The sequence below is a fragment of the Lepus europaeus genome, chromosome 11 (assembly GCF_033115175.1).
Source record: "Lepus europaeus isolate LE1 chromosome 11, mLepTim1.pri, whole genome shotgun sequence".
In the NCBI taxonomy this organism is placed as follows: domain Eukaryota; kingdom Metazoa; phylum Chordata; class Mammalia; order Lagomorpha; family Leporidae; genus Lepus; species Lepus europaeus.
Window position 1 is genome coordinate 37,641,203 of NC_084837.1, and position 14,319 is coordinate 37,655,521.

Sequence of the window (14,319 nt, forward strand, 5' to 3'; positions counted from 1 at the left end):
CTTTGACTCAGCTATCCTTCTTCTTTCTAATTATCTGTATATTCACCAAAGGAAACAAATCCTTATTCCATTAAAAGCCATACACAAGAACACCCATAGTACTTAATTAGGTACAAAATGGAAATAATCTAAGTTTCTGTCATTCTTGAAAATATAAGGAAATTATAGCATATAAATAAAACAGAGAATAACACTACAATGAAAAAGATAAAATATGGATAACTATTAACAATACAGATCAACATCTATTGAGTAAAAAATGTCAGACACAAAATAATACCTAACGTAATTCTTCTTATATGAAATATAAAAATATGCAAAATGACTTATGGTGACAAAAGTAATAGCAATTGTCTCTGTTGAGTCCCCTTGAATTTTGGTTGGAAAAGAGATGAAAGAACCTTTTGAGCTAAAAATATTCTTCATCTTGAACTAGGTGCTGCTTATGTGAGTATACACATATGTAAAATTTCATCAAATTCTTTCACTTAAATTTGTTCTCTTTGAGAGTTATACTTCCATTTTTTCAAAAAGTAAAAAATTGCAAGCTTTCACATCTTCATTTTTTGTGTTTAAACTCTCTCATTTCTTTCTATAGGTTCCCAGGTTGTCTCCTCAAACAGATTTATAGAACACAATCCATTTTACACAGGACTACCCAGAAATCTTCCTTAAGTGTAGCACTTTCTATATTACTAGAAAGCTCAAAAAATTTTGAGTTCATTGTCTAGAAATTAAAGTCCAAATTTCTTAGCATTTTCTCACTCAAAGCCCTTTTGAATGAAATTTCAAATAATACTTTTAGGTATAAACTTTCTAACAATGCTACTGGAAAATATCCATTTATTTTAAAAGGTTTACATTCTTTGATCCATAATTTTCATTTCCAGAAACTTTCTCTGAGGAAAGAAACATGGATGTACGTGTTAATTTATCTACAAAAATGTTCCCACTAATAAAAACAGGAAAAATATAAGCAGTTCCAACAAATCTTAATACATCCAAATGTAACAAAATGTAAAATAAAAGTGAAAAATCAAGCTATAGAAATAGAATATGCACTGGGGCCTGAGCTGTGGTACAGCGGGTTAAAGCCCTGAAGTGCCAGCATCCCATATGGGCGCCAGTCTAGTCCCGGCTGTTCCTCTTCCCAGCCAGCTCTCTGATATGGCCTGGGAAAGCAGTAGAAGATGACCCAAGTCCTGAGGCCCTTGTACCCACGTGGGAAACCCGGAAGAAGCTCCTGGTTCCTGTCTTCAGATCGGCGTAGCTCTGGCCATTGTGGCCATCTGGGGAGTGAACCAGCAGATGGAAGACCTCTCTCTCTACCTCTGCCTCTTTGTAACTCTGTCTTTCAAATAAATAAAATAAATCCATTTTTTAAAAAAAAGAAATAGAATATGCATTGAAAAGAAAGTTTGTACATGATTTTTCTTCTAGAAAGTGAGAACAGCAATTTTCCCCCTTTTTTGTATACCTGTACTTTCTAAGGTTATCTAAACTCTCAAAAACTTGTAAAACTTTTATAACAAGAAACAAGGAAAGTTAATTAGAATAGATGAAATATCAACAGTATTTTTTAGCAAGATGGGCTGGAAAAAACACATAGGCAAATAATTCTATGATAGACAGGAAAGCAAATTAAGAAATTGACAGGGGAAAAAATTAATAAGAATTTTACAGTCACTATAATGAAGAACGTTAACTATGTTTCTTTTCCTGAAAAATGGAACTCTAAATGTTATGATTTATTTTCTTTTCAAGTGTGACCTTTTGGTCAAGGTGCTATAATTTAAGAAAGCATTATCTTGCGTCTGCTATATGTGATGCACTATGTTTATTGTAAGGGATGTAAAGTGAAGCTGACACTAACAAAGGAAAGGTAACAACACAGGTTATTTGATTATTTCCTTCCCCAAAGTGGAAGGTTAACTGGACTGTTATCTCAAATAACCCAAATTTGGCTGGCCCAAATTAGTGACCAAGATTTGGAGTTTTGCTCCTTCAGTGGCTTTGTTAGTGGATGCTGTACTTTCTAATCTCAATCTGATCTTTTATAACAATTTTTGATTCCACAGACTATCAAGTGAGAAATTCACCAGTAGGCCAGGAATGTTCTAGCCTGAAAGTCCAAATCGTGGATTATATGTTATTATATTATCTTCTCAGATCTGCATTTCTGCACTTATTTACATTAAAGAGGTAAAGCTTTGCAAATTTTAAATCAGATTTTTATCAGATATGTTTCCTGATATTTACCACTTCTGAATTTTACTTTCCATGTGAAAACTATCCATCATTTTAAAAAATTAATGATTTATTTGAACGGCAGAGACAGATTTATCTGAGGGAGATCCAGCCCCCACTCCCCCCAACATACACAGAAAGAGAGAGAAAAAGATAGAGCACTCTCATCTACTGCTTCTGTTCCCAAATACCCACAAATAGTCAGAGCTGGGTAAGGTCAAAGCCAGGAGGCCAGAACTTAACTTGGGTCTCTCATGTGAGTGGCAGGGATTCAACAACTGAACCACCACCTGCTGTTTGCCAGGATGCACATTAGCAGGAAGCTGGGTAGGAAGTGGAGCCAGAACTTGAACCCCAGCACCTGCATAGAGGATGCAGGAGTATCAAGCGGTGGCTTAAGCACTGCTGCCCCCACAAATTCATATTAAAAAATTGTGCAGAAAAATATTTGGAATACAGTGACCTTATTTATTGCAATACCTCCAAAATCTTTTTTATTTTAATTTTTTAGACAGGCAGAGTGGACAGTGAGAGAGACAGAAAGAAAGGTCTTCCTTTGCCATTGGTTCACCCTCCAATGGCTGCCACGGCCGGCGCGCTGCAGCTGGCGCACCGCACTGATCCAAAGGCAGGAGCCAGGTGCTTCTCCTGGTCTCCCATGGGGTGCAGGGCCCAAGCACTTGGGCCATCCTCCACTGCACTCCTGGGCCATAGTGGAGAGTTGGCCTGGAAAAGGGGCAACCGGGACAGAATCCAGTGCCCCGACCGGGACTAGAACCCGCTGTGCCGGCGCCGCAGGTGGAGGATTAGCCTGTTGAGCCACGGCACCGGCCAATATACCTCCAAAATCTTTACTAAGTATATCTTTTCTACCTCCAAGATCTTTATTTCAAGGGTATCTTTCCTGACTACAACTCCCTACAATACTCTAAGAAATGTGATTCACAAAACATGAATGCCAATCCATGGACTTTCCCAATTCCTACTATTTGGGTTCCTGCCTTCGGTGACTCTAGACACTCTGTTCTCTTCTCAATCATTCTTGTTTCTCTTCCCCGTTATGCAAGGGAGAGTCTGTGGTTCACTGCTGTAATAACTCCCTAACACCTGATCCATTTAAGACCCTAGCCTTAGTTAAAGTCCAGTCTCTACACTGTGCTATTATCAAGATATGAATGTTGCTAAAAGAAAGTATGCAAGTTTACTGAAGGGTTTTTAAATTCACTACCTCTAATCCTCAAATGTACATTCAGATCTGCCTGGCCAACCTCTAGTTGTAGTGATATTCATTTGCATACAAACCAAGACAACTATTTCAAACTGTCTATGGTCTTAAATCTTTAGTTCTACCCACAGACCCATCACTCTTGAAATCTAAATTAATCTAATATTTTCACTGAGAAAAGGAAGGATACTCCATCACCAATTTCCTACCATTAAATTAATCAAATGTCTGCATCTGTATCCATCCATGTTATTCCTATGCCTCTGGGGAAAATGAAACTGGTTTTATTGTTCCTAAAAAAGTTATCTCTTTATATTGGCAGTGTTCTAGAACCCATCCACTCTCAATCTACTACTCCAGGAATTGCTATTGTAACTATCTTCTCTCCCTTAAAACATCATCTTTCCTTCTTTCTTGGTTCATATCCATTTGCAATCACATGCTCTAAAACACCCACTTTTTTTTTTTTTTTTGACAGGCAGAGTGGACAGTGAGAGAGAGAGACAGAGAGAAAGGTCTTCCTTTTGCCGTTGGTTCACCCTCCAATGGCTGCCGCGGCTGGCGCGCTGCGGCCGGCACACCGCGCTGATCCGATGGCAGGAGCCAGGTGCTTCTCCTGGTCTCCCATGGGGTGCAGGGCCCAAGGACTTGGGCCATCCTCCACTGTACTCCCTGGCCACAGCAGAGAGCTGGCCTGGAAGAGGGGCAACCGTGACAGGATCGGTGCCCCGACCAGGACTAGAACCCGGTGTGCTGGCGCCGCAAGGTGGAGGATTAGCCTAGTGAGCCGCGGCGCCAGCCTAAAACACCCACTTTAACTGGCTCTCCATTTAATGTAAATTTTTTTACCTCTATATATAGAGGGGAGAAAAAGGGTGGATATATTCATGGTTTATACTTCCTTACTTTCTGTTCTCCTCTCAAACCACCCCAATACGGCCTCTTTCCTGGACATGATTTTTATCAAAGTTTTGAACATAATCCTTTTGATTAAATATTTCATTTTATCTCTCAACACCACTTTAGGGAACTGAACATTCTCATCTTTTAGAAACACTTTCAGGGCTGGCAGAGTGGATTAAAACCCTGGTCTGCAGCATCTTATGGCACCAGTGTGAGTCCTGGCTGCTCCACTTTCGATCCAGCTCTCTGCTATGGCCTGGGAAAGCAGCAGAAAATGGCCCGAGTCCTTGGGCCCCTGCACCCATATGAGAGACCCAGAAGAAGCTCCTGGCTTCAGATCAGCGCAGCTCTGGCTGTTGTAGTCATCTAGGGAGTGAACCTGCATATGGAGGACTTCTCTCTATGCCTCTGTCTCTCTGTGACTCTGCCTTTCAAAAACAAATAAATAAATCTTAAAAAAATAAATAAATCTAAAAGGTTATTAAAAAGAAACACTTTCTACTCTTGATTTCTCTGACACCACACTCTCTTCAGCTTCCTTCTGACTCCTTTGACATTCTATTCCAATCTTTTATTTTCATAACACCACTACCTCAGAGTACTATATTTTCTTGTTTCTTCACTGTCGATAATTCTATAAGAAAATGTAAGTTCCATAAAAGTAGGAACCATTTCTATTTGAATTATTGCTGAATTCCCTATACGAGGCACATAATAGGTGCTCAATAAAATGTGGATGCATGAATATGTTTCACTAATTCTTTAAGTTGAAACAGATTTAAATTAACCAAACTGATCAGTTAATTAATTTAGCAAACATATATTAAATTTCTATACTGTCATGGGATTGTGATCAACATGGATAAATAAAAAACAGTTCATACTAATAGGGAACACAGGCTAAAATCAATTAACAGTAAAACAGTACAATAAGTACTGTAACAACATACCAGGTAAAATGTGGGCACAACAGAGACAGCTATCGATATTGCTTCATGTGAAGGATCTTTATGGAAGAGATAATATTGCAATTAGCTTTGAGGTAGAAGGCACACAAATGAGCCACAAGGTGAGAGGAAGCATGTTTGTGTGAGAGAAGAACACATGAAAGGCAAAAAGAGCTATAAAGCAACAGATCAACGGACTTTTCTTTCTTCTTCTTTTTTTTTTTTTAATAGACTTATTTATTTGTAAGGCAGAGTTACAAAGTGAGAGAGAGAAAAGACAGAGGTAGAAACCTTTCACCTCCTGGTTCACTCCCCAAATGGTCACAACAGTCAGAGCTATGCCGGTCCAAAGTCAGGAGCCAGGAGCTTCTTCTGGGTCTCCCACATGGGTGCAGGGCCCCAAGTAGTGGGCCATCTTCTGCTGCTTTCTGAGGTGCATTAGCAGGGAGCTGGATCAGAAGTGGAGCAGCTGGGACTCGAACTGGCACCTGTATGGTATGCCGGCAGTGAAAGCGGTGGCTTTACCCGCTACACCACAGTATCAGCCCCATGAGCTTTTCATACATCACTTGGATACCTTCCTAGAATTTTCTTCAATACATTATTAGATCACATTCTTGTAGTTCTCTTATTTATTTCTTAGTTTTACTGGAGCTACACTTTAGAGACTGGTATAGACTGTAGCTTATACAGAAGGAAGAAAAGACTACTGAAATATTCAGCTGAATTTCTTTAATTACCCTGAGGATTATCTCTTAGTTGTTTCATATTTTTTATATTTGTCAACTTGATATGAAAGAGACCTGTCTGAATCTGTAGTTTTCATTACAATGTTTGACAAAAATGAAATCAATATATTGTCAAAAATGTGCTCATTATATTCTGTTTAAAGGAGACAACAGAAATATTCACAGAAATACAAGCAATAAAGAAAAGTAGATAAATTAAGAGGATTTATATTGAACTTAATACTTGGAATGATTCATATCTAGAAACCAGTGCTAAATTAAGATTCTCATCCAGCCTTGACAAACCAACCAGAAGAAAACAACATCTAGGATACTGAAAAGGAAAAGGAAATGGAGGGAAATATTCAAGGATGCCAATGGGCAGGCATTTGGCACGTTAAGTCACCACCCAAGTCATCCCATATCTGAATGCCTGGTTCAAGTCCTTGCTCTTCCACTTAACAACCCAGGAGGCAGCAAATGATGACTCAAGAAATGTGCATTCCTGCCACCCATGTGGGAGACCTGGATTGAGTTCCTGGTTCATGGCTTCTGCCTGGCACAGCCCTGGATGTTGTAGGCATTTGGGGGTGAACCAGAAATAGAAGCTCTCTTTCTGTCTTTCAAATAAGATGAAAATAGAAGAGAAAAATAAAGAATGCTCAGATGTTTAATCTAAAAAATGACAAAATAGTGCTAATTTCTGCTTTGCCTTTCTAATTCTACAACTTTTTGGGCTGCATGTGCCTTTTCACATAGTTTTTGAACTAATCAAGATCAAGCCTGGCAATATAATCACAATCCCATTCTTTTCTGATGGGAATAAAATCAATACAAGAGCCACAGCATATTATCCCTTAGGCCTGGAGTAGACTCCAACATCCCAAATACCTACAGTATATACTACTTTCTTCCTTCATCCATTCTATAGCCTAAGACTTTATGATAAGTATTTCCCTTAGGGTTTTGGATGCACTTTGTTTTACAAAGCCCATTGGTCCCATTTGGCTAAAGCCCATCTACTAGCCCCCACTCTCATTCCTAACTCATCAGGTCTCAGGAGTCAGGCCCCTCACCTAGTACCAGCTGGAGTTCAAACAATTAAAATATCTACAAAATCATCCACTAACTCACATACCAATAAGGCCCAAACTCTCCTATTTCTAGGCCTTTCCCACTTACACACGTTCTTATAAGGGAAAAATACCCTAGACTAGCCTAATTTTGCCAGAATCCTTAGGAAGAGTTATTTGAATTACTGCAGATCCCAGCCATCAAAGCTAATGAAGTCCAGTAATCCTAGCCACTTCTGTGGATTCTGCCATAACATTCTTGGTATGTGACCTGGATTTAATCATGCCTCTAAGTGTAGTCCATATGATTTAGGACATTACTGATAACTAGGCATATGTATATATTTGATGAAGTATAATTTATCTGTCAAATGTTCTGTGACCAATACTAGAATCAATGGCTAGACAATGACAAAAGATAGATATATGGCTAAATTGGTATTATTCATAGATAAGAGTACTCAATGTAGTGGATAGATTACTAGATGGTCTCCAGGGTCCTAATAAACTTACATTCTATGATTTCGTGAAAATTTTTGCATTTAAAATTCTTTTTTTTTGTTTGTGTGGAATGATAAACTAAAAGATTATAGAAAAGAAGAAGAGTAAAGAAATGGTAGTTTCCAGCTTTATCCTCTAATTCCAGGTATTTCTATAATTGGACGAAAATAAATAAGCATAAATTGGCTAAAAATATAAAGTAATAAAAAATACAGTACACTATCATTATCTGTAGTCACCTCACTGTATAAGAGAACACCAGACATTCTTTCTCTTTTCTAATTATAACTTACTACCTGGCGACCAACCTTTCCCATTTCTCCCTTCCTCTTCTGTCCCAGCCACAGGTAATCAACATTCTACTTTCAATTTCTATGACATCAACTGTTTTATTTTCCATATAAGAGTAAGATCATGGAATACTTGTCTTTCTGCATATGGCTTAATACACTTAACATAATGACTTCTAGTTCTATTCATGTTTTCACCAATGACAATGACAAGATTCCATCCTTTTTATGGCTGAGTAGTATTTCACTATGTATATGTACCACATTTTCTTTTTGTAAGATTTATTTATTTGAAAGGCATAGTTACAGACAGAGGGAGAGACAGAGAAAGAGAGACAGAGAGAGAGACAGAGACAGAGAGAGATCTTCCATCCACTGGTTCATTCCCCAAATGCCTGCAATGCCCAGGGCTGTGCCAGATCAATGACAGGAGATTCTTCCTGGTCTTCCACGTGGGCACAAGGGCCCAGATAATTGGGTCATCCTCTGCTGCTTTCCCAGGCATTAGCAATGAGCTGCATTAAACATGGAGCAGTTGGGACTCTAACTTGCGTGCACAGAAGGTGCCGGTATTGTAGGCAGCAGCTTTACCTGCTATGCCACAATGGCCTTATAGCACATTCTCTTTAGCCATCCATCAGTTGATGGATATTTACTTATGTATATTTCATATTTTGGTTCTTGTGAATAATGCTGCAATAAACACAAGAGTGCAGATATCTCGTTGACATATTGATTTCATTTCCTTTGAATATACAACCACGAGTGGGACTTCTGGATTCATGATTCTATTTTTAATTCTTGAGGAATCTCCATACTTTTTTCCTCAATGTCTGTACTACTTTACATTCTCTCCAACAGTGTGCAAGGGTACCTTTTTTTATTATCCAACAGTATAAAAAGAAATAAAAAAATACATAAAAATAAAGTTTTAGTTGAAAAAATGACAAGAAAGAATGAAAGATTTAATTATAATTTCTAGATCAAACAAATGCTAATTATAAAATTTTTAGTTCATCTCATAAAAAACATTGAGGCTTTCATGTCTCAGTTTATGACAGAAGAGATATGGGACAAGAATCTGGAATAACTATAAAAGCATAAAAATTTATGTGGGAAAGATTAAGATTTCGACTAGGGCAATACAAATAAATAATTGGTAACAAATTCTCAGTGATTCTAAAAGTTTTCTATATCTACATAAAATAGAACTAGGGTTTTCCTGGCATTATATAGGCATGGTATAATTAGAAAATATTTTATGCTAAATAATAATAGATATGAAATTAAGGTTAAAAATTTCCTGTGGAATTATCTCCCCAAACTCAGAATTTCAGTTTAAACATGAGAAAAACAAAAACAAATACAGAAATTCTACAAAATGAGCACCATTCATCAAAATTGTCATAGTCACAGGAGAATAAAAACAGAATGACTAACAATCTATCACACACCAGAGGAGGATGGGAGACAGGACAATTAAAGGTAATATGGAATTATGGATTGGATCAAAAGAAGTACATTAAGAAAAAACTGGAATATAAATATGAATAAAAGTTGGAATTGAGCTGATACTACTGTACCAATATTGACTTCTTAATTATAACAAACAGATTACAGGAACGTAAGAAGGCAAAATTAGACGAGATCGGATGCATTCAGGGTGGTATGGCCGTAGACCATTGTGTGTACAATCTGAATTAATGCTATAACTACTACTCAAGCAGTATTTTACACTTTGTGTTTCAGTGTGGGTGCAAATTGTTGAAATCTTTACTTAATTTATACTAAATTGATCTGTATATAAAGATAATTGAAAACGAATCTTGATGCTAATGGAATGGGAGAGGGAGTAGGAGATGGGAGGGTTGCGGGTGGGAGGAAAGTTATGGGGGGGAAAAAGCCATTGTAATCCATAAACTGTACTTTGGAAATTTATATTTATTAAATAAAAGTTTAAAAAAAGTATGTAAAAAAAAGAAGGCAAAATTAGAGAAAACTGAAACTAGATGAAAGCTATATGAGAACTCTGTATTCTACTATCCTTGAAACATTTCTGCATTCTAAAACTATTCCAAAAGAAAAAATTAATTTTCATTTTAAAATTTAGTTAGCTGATTAATTTGAGAGACAGAGACATTGCCTACCTGCTGATTTACTCTGCAAATGCTGGGGCTTAGTCAAACCAAAGTATAAGTCAGGAACTCAGTCCAGATCTCTGATACGCATGGCAGAGACGTAAAGACTTGACATCATATGCTGCCTCTTAGGATGCACATTAGAAGGAAGCTGCAGTTGGGAGTGAAGCCAGGACTCAAACATGGATACTCCAATATGGGATACAGACATCCCAACTGGCAGCCTTACAGCTAGATCATATACCGCCCTAAAGTTTATTTTTTAAAAATCAAGGTAAAAATAAGTTTCCATTCAGAACTATGACTGTAATTTAAAAGACTGAATATATACTCAGAAAATAACAATTGAAATAAAAATTGCTTGGGCCTGAGTGTCCACAAATACACAAATTAATTAATTGCTTCCCATAAAATATAAATATAAATATAGTTCAGTGGTAGATAATCCCTATCTATACATAAAAATTTGTTGGCAAATATGACCAGTTGATGATTTCTTTATTTCTTTATCTTTTTATGCCATGAAAGGCAGTAAGAACATGAAAGAGAAGAAGAAAGGATAGGTTTTGGTTAATATTTAATTATGCTCTATGTGTTTATTTTTAGTTAAGAGGCAATAAAAAATAAAATATTTGCATTTACAGTCTAATTATTTTCAAGTACATAAAAACAATTTGAACTATTTCCTCAACCACATAATATATGTCCTAAGATTGTATGTACTTGGTAGGGAACAAAATGATTAAAGGCTTGAGGAATATTTCCAATTCTAGTCTGAAGATAAATGTCAGACTTCCACATCTACATAGAATGGAATAACTTGTGGCAAACAAATCCTCCAGCCAAGAACAAGAAAATCAGATTAAATACAAAAAAATTTAACTGTTTAAAGGCATTAGCAGGCTGTTGATGCAATAATGTTTTATAGCTAACTTCTATAGAATGATTAACTAGAGAGGTGATTAGAAAAACTGCACTCATTTTTTCCCCCTAAGAGTTTTACAGATTCTTAGTAAAACAGATGAGAAATCAGGCTTTGACTAGGCAGGAAGCTCTTGCTTGAAGACAGAGAAACAGCCCATATTGGCACTTATACAAGACTGAAGTGACAAAATTGGAGATTTCAGTCTTGTTGCTAACCCCCCAGATCATTTTCCAAATTCTAAACCCATGTGGGGCTTGAAGTTAAGTTAAGCCCTCAAATCTCTGAATAGTGGATATCCCAAAGCCATAAATTCTAAGGAGACAAACATCAGAAAACAGAATCTTCCAGGAATAAGGCTTTGTGAATATTAAGCTCTCAGTTTTGGAGACATCAATCAAAGTACATGGTGAACCACAGTAGATCAGATGGATGAAAACTTCCATATATATTCCATAGTATACAAAGCATATAGGATAGCAATAGAAATCAACTGATAGAAAATATGAAGTAGGAGAAAAAAGGAACAGTTGGTTAAATGATCTCCTTCAGCAGGAGAGAAAAGATGTGAACTAGTACACAAGTAGAGAAAGAAAAAAAAAGAAGCATGTAGTGAAAATGAAATAAGGTTCCTACTCTACTCTAGCAGAGTATTTTGGCACACTTGCAGGAAGGCTGGTGGATAAATGGCTGGGGAGGAGACTTTGTGTATCTAAGAAAAAAAGAGAGGAGATAAAAATTTATGTGATTTTATCCTGAAATGTAAATTTGTGATATTGTTAAGTGAATGGGGCAAAGGAAGAGAGCACCAACAACTTCTGAGAGAGTGGTTTTTTCATACGCAAAATGGTGATAATTGTGGTGGCCATGGATCCAAGCTAGATAAGGATAGAAGGAAGGACATGAAGGGTTTGAGGGATGGGAAGAAAACAGTTGGTAAGATCAATATAAATAGGTGTCAATAGGTTGAATAATTGCTGGAGTCAGAGTTCTAGAGTAAGAGAGAAAAATATAGCTGGTGGTCAGAAAGTATGATGTTTCTATGGATATCTTATATGCTAAAAAATTGGAAAACCTTGGATAAATGGATAATTATGGAATATACAACTTACCAAGGTTTTAAAAAAATATAGAAAATTCAAGCAGACCAATAACAATATTGAAGCAGTAATTAAAATTCTCCCATCACAGAAAAAAGAAAAAACAAACTATAGACCAGTATTCTTAATGAACATGGATGCAAAAATTCTTAACAAAATATTAGTAAATGAACTCCCATAGCACATCAAAAGATCATACACCATGATAAAGTGGGGTTTATTCCAGGGATGGAAGGATGATTGAACACTTGCAAATCCATTAATGTAATAAATCACATCAACATAATGAAGACCTAAAGCCACATGATTATCCCAACAGATGCAGAAAAAGCATTTAAGATTCAATGTCCATTCATAAGAAAAATACTCAACAAGTTTGGGATAAAATGAACATACCTCAAAATAATAGAGGCTACATATGACTACCCCCACAGCCAATATCATATAAAATGGAGGAAACCTGAATGCATTTCCTCTAAGATCCAGAACAAGAAAAAAAATATTCACTCTCACTACTCTTATTCAACATAGAGCTGGAAGTTTAGCTAGGGCAATCAGAGAAGATAAAGAAATAAAGGGTATCCAACATGGAAACGAAAAAGTCCAAATATCCACATAAACAGATATTTACTGAAAGATTTATTTACTTATTTCAAAGTCACAGCTACAGAGAGAGAAAGAGGCAAAAACAGAGAGATTTTCCATCCTCTGGTTCACTCTCAAGGTGGTTACAATGGCCAGGGACGAACCAGGCTGAAGCCACGAGCCTGGAGCTTCTTCTGGTTCTCCCACTTGGCTGGTAGGGGCCCAAGCACATGAGCCATCTTCTGCTGTTTTTCCCAGGCCATTAGTAGGGAGCTAGATCAGAAATGGAGCAGCCAGGACACAAACTGGCACCCATATGGGATGCCAGCAATGCAAGTGGAGGATTAGCCTACTTTGCCAGAGCGCCAGCTCCTGGAAATTTCTTAAAAAAAAAAAAAAAAAACAAACAAACAAAAAAAAAAAACTAGAAATGGAACTGCCTTGTGATCCAACAATCCTACTAAAGGATATATATTCAAAAGAAATTACATCATTTACCAAAGAGATACCTGCTCCATCACATTTAGTGTAGCCAATAACAGCCATTGTAGTTCATAGTAGCCAAGATACAGAATCAACTAAGATGTCCATCAATGTGGTAGAATGAGAAGGCCATACCAAGATGGCCGCTGGCAAGCTAGGGTCAGTTACTAAGGAATGGCTTCGGAAACCTCCTGGGAAACCCCCTGGGAAACCACCTGGCAACAGAGCCCACCTGGCAACAGAGCCTACCTGACAACAGGCTGTGATTGGATGACTTCAGATACTGCCTGGCAACAGGCTGTGATTGGTTAGGGCATAAACCGCCCTTGACCAGATTGGCTGCCTTGGCTCTTTAAGCTGCTGTACCAACTGAAATAAACGAGTCTGTGGGCTGCTCGCCTCTGGCCCGCTTTCACCCAACTCCCGGGGTCTGTGTGGTGACTCCGCGTCTCTTGCCCCCACCATGCTCCTCCTCTCAGAACAAATCCACTGCAACACATCAACATATGAATGAAGAAAAAGTAATAGTACTCAGCCATAACAGAATTATTTCCTATCATTTGAGACAAAATAGAAGGAACTAAAGCATATTAAGTGAAATGAAATAAGCCAGACACAGAAAGACAAATACCAGATAGGTGAAAACAAACAAACAAAAAACCAAAAACTCAATCTGAACAAAGAATAGTAATTACCAGAGGCTGGGAGGAGGAGTCCACGGATGTTCAGTCATGAGTACCAACTCAGAGTTAGATAGAAGGAGTAAGTCCCACAGCATGCTGGGGTAACTGTACTTCATAGTCTATTATAATTTCTGAGCAAGTAAGACAGGAACTCCAAGGCTCCAATCATAGTGTAATGCCAAAGAGGGGAAAACATTAATTACCATGATCTGATCAGTACATATTGTATACATATTGAAATGTTGTATTGTACCCCATATATCATGTATAATTATTAATAATCAAAACAATTTTAATGTTTTAAAAAGGGAATAAATAGAAGAACAAAATAAGATTCTAAAGCGCTAACACACACCCCAATCTAATTTGCCCTTAAAAAAAGTGGGATACTTGAAATTGAGAATAATAATAACAAAGAATAGGCTTTGACCATGGAGGAGATGGCAGAAGTGGTCAACAGAACACTATGGTTAGAAGAAAGGAACTCTTAAGAA

At 37.3% G+C, this 14,319-nt stretch overlaps 1 protein-coding gene across 4 annotated transcripts in view; it reads right to left on the reverse strand.

Moving 5' to 3' along the window:
- Positions 1 to 14,319, reverse strand: part of MIPOL1 (mirror-image polydactyly 1) — a 327,843-nt gene that overhangs the window by 208,968 nt on the left and 104,556 nt on the right. The window lies entirely within an intron of this gene.